This window comes from Neoarius graeffei, chromosome 27 (genome assembly GCF_027579695.1).
Source record: "Neoarius graeffei isolate fNeoGra1 chromosome 27, fNeoGra1.pri, whole genome shotgun sequence".
Taxonomy (NCBI): Eukaryota; Metazoa; Chordata; class Actinopteri; order Siluriformes; family Ariidae; genus Neoarius; species Neoarius graeffei.
The window spans coordinates 41,790,137-41,793,408 of record NC_083595.1 but is presented as its reverse complement, the minus strand read 5'-3'; positions in this window follow the sequence as shown (position 1 = coordinate 41,793,408).

The window sequence follows — 3,272 nt, the reverse complement described above, 5'->3', positions numbered from 1 at the left end:
TATACTTTCCCCCTTAAAAAAAATGTCGTGTTTGTGTTTTCACTTTTGCCTTTCTGATGGACTAAAACTGAATGATTTACAATAGTATTTTGTACTAGAAAATAGATTTGTCACATGTACACTCGAGCACAGCGAAATATCTCCTCTGCGTTTAACCCATCTGAAGCAGTGAACACACAAAGTGAGCATTGAGCACACACACATACCCAGAGCAGTGGGCGGCTATGCAACAGTGCCCAGTTGGAGGTTAGATGCCTTGCTCGAGGGCACTTCAGCCATGGTACAGACGGAAGGGAAAGTCCTCTCACGTTTTTCCTGCCAGTTCTGGGAATCGAACCTGTGACCCTTTTGGCCCAAGGCGGCTTCTCTAACATTCAGGCCACGGCTGCCTATTAGTTTATGTACTCTGGGGTTAAATCGGGATTTAGTTGGTGGGGAAAGCCCTTTCTCCTCTCATCCCTTTTTTCATTCAGTTGTCTGGTCAGGGTCACAGTGGATCCGGAGCCTATCCCAGGCACACAAGTTTTTTTGACAGGAATACGCTCTAGATAGAATGCCAGTCTGTTGCACGGCAACATGTGAGCACACATTAACACTTTGGGGCAATTTGCAGTCACAAAGAAACATGCAAGTATGATTTTGGGATGTTGGATAAAACTGGAAAACCTGGGGGGGGGACCATCCAGACACCAGGAGAATGTGGGAGCTGTGAGGCAGCAGCACGACATCACATCATCCCTAGTTTAAAAGCAGTAGTTATACTATGGTGCTCATAACATTTCAGGGAAATTAATTAATTAATCAATTATTTTTATATATATATATATATATATATATATATATATTATTATTTTTTTTTTTTTTTTAGTTCCGTTCCAATTTAACCCTAGAGAAAGACTATAATAAATTGACACCTTGGAATTTTAAGGTTCTCTCTACCTGTTTTGGCACATAACTTTGTATTATTCATAAAATTATTAGATATTTGCATGCCAGGAAATTGAAATAAGAAATTTTAATCAAAGTATTGCTCATAAGTATGAACACAAAGTTGAAATAAGTTTAAAAATTGCTAAATTGTCAACAGAACCTTATACTTTCAATATCTGAAAGTGTTACAGTTCCAAGGTCTTCTGTAATACACTATGGCCAAAAGTTTGTGGATACCTGACAATCACACCTGTACGGTATGTGCTTGAACATCCTATTCCAGATTTATTCCCCTTCGCTGTTTATAATAAGCTCGACTCTTCTAGGAAGGCTTTCTACTGTAGTGTTGAGCGTGGCTGTGGGGATTTGTGGTCATTCAGCAACAAGAGCATTAGTGAGGTCAGGCACTGAAGTTGGGTGAGGAGGCTTGGGGTGCAGTCGGCGTCCCAGTTCATTCCAAAGGTGTTCAGGGAGGTTGAGGTCAAGGTTCTGTGTGGAACGCTCAGGTTCTTCCACCCCAATCTTGGCAAACCTTGTCTTCATGGAGTTTGCTTTTGGCACAGGGACATTGTCCTGCTGGAACAGGTTTGAGCCTTTTCGTTTCAGTGAAGGGAAAATGTAATGCCAAAAACATTCTGGATAATTGCATGCTTCCATCTTTGACAAGTTTGGAGAAGAACTACACATGGTTGTCATGGTCAGATCAGTGGCAAATTTGCAAACCACAAAAGCTTCTCATATGAATAAGCTTGATATCGGATACATTTGCAACCTTCATAATACTGAAGCTGCACTGTCAGAAATAGGGGTACAGTAGGAGTTTATTTCTGTCCCCAAGGTACAATCTACACTAACGTAACCTTTAGGGCTCATTATTGGACCTCAAGGTACCTATGTGTACCTTTTTAGGGCCAAAAAGGTACATGTATGTTCCCAAGCAGTATATAGAGTACAAATAAGTACCTTAGAAGGTAATGCCCCAGTACAATGATGAGCTATTATACCCCTAAAAGTACAATAATCATCATCATTTGGCTGCTCCCAATTAGGGTTCGCCACAGCGGCTCTTTCGTCTTCATTGCTCCCTGTCTTCCGCATCCTTCTCTACCACACCTGCCACTTTCATGTCCTCTCTCGTCACATCCATGCATCTCCTCTTTGGCCTTCCTCATTTTTGTGTGCCTGGCAGCTCCATCCTCAACATTCTCCTTCCAACATGCTCTGCGTCTCTTCTCAGGATGTGCCCATACCATCTCAGTCTCATCTCTCTTAGCTTAATTCCCAAGCTCCTGTCCCTCTGATGTGCTCGTTCCTTATCCTGTCCAACCTTGTCACTCCCGTCACAAACCTTAACGTCCTCAACTCCGCCACCTCCAATTTTGCCTCCTGTCTCTTCGTTAAGGGTACGGTCTCCAATCCATACATCACAGCTGGTCTCGCTACTGTCTTAAACAGCTTTCCTTTCACTTTTGCTGGGACTTTCCTATCACAAATGACTCCCGAAATCCTTCTCCAACTGCTCCACCCTGCCTGCTCTCTCTCTCTCTCTCTCTCTCTCTCTCTCTCTCTCTCTCTCTCTCTCTCTCTCACCTCACTATTGCACCCCTAAAAGTACAATAATGTGCCATATTTGCTGAGTGTGTGGGGTAGTGAATTGTCCAATAATAAATTTTACATTTACATCATCTAGTGATGATCCTTATCCAGTATTACTTACAGGTATACTTCTTAGTCGCTATCAAAAGGCGTCTTCGTAGGACGTTCAATAGACCAAACTGTAAGAAACCCCCAAAGCTGCTGCCCTGTTACAGAGGATTCACAGCTTTAAAAACAGTACCAGGTGTGTGTTTGTGTACCCGGGCTACATACTTGCACTACTAACTTGCAATAATGTGCTGCACTGGTGTAGTGCTGTGGCATTTCGCTCCCTGCACAGTCTGGCTCTGAACTGTCATATGGGAAGTGAGAGGGTGGTATTGATCGTGCGCTCACACTTGTCCAATTTCGACACAGTCTGTTTGGCAAAGCGATGGTTGCCATAACGACTCCCCGGCTGGTTGCCTTCCTTTGTCAGCTGCCCAGGAGTGGCTTGCTGCGTTTGCGGGAAACTGCCTGTAACTTTCAAAGATGGGCTGCAGTCTAACAAAGCAGTCTAATTGCAGTCATTCAGAGCCGGCAGCAGAGTTAACTGCATCCACTGCTGTCTAAAATGATCCATTTCTTTCTACATGATCATCTCCCACATCGATCATTCTCCACTACCTCTGGGAATCCAACTACTGTTGATCTGCTAGTGGGCATCTTTTGTTTCAAGACTTTATGGACTTTTTCTCTGTTCATCT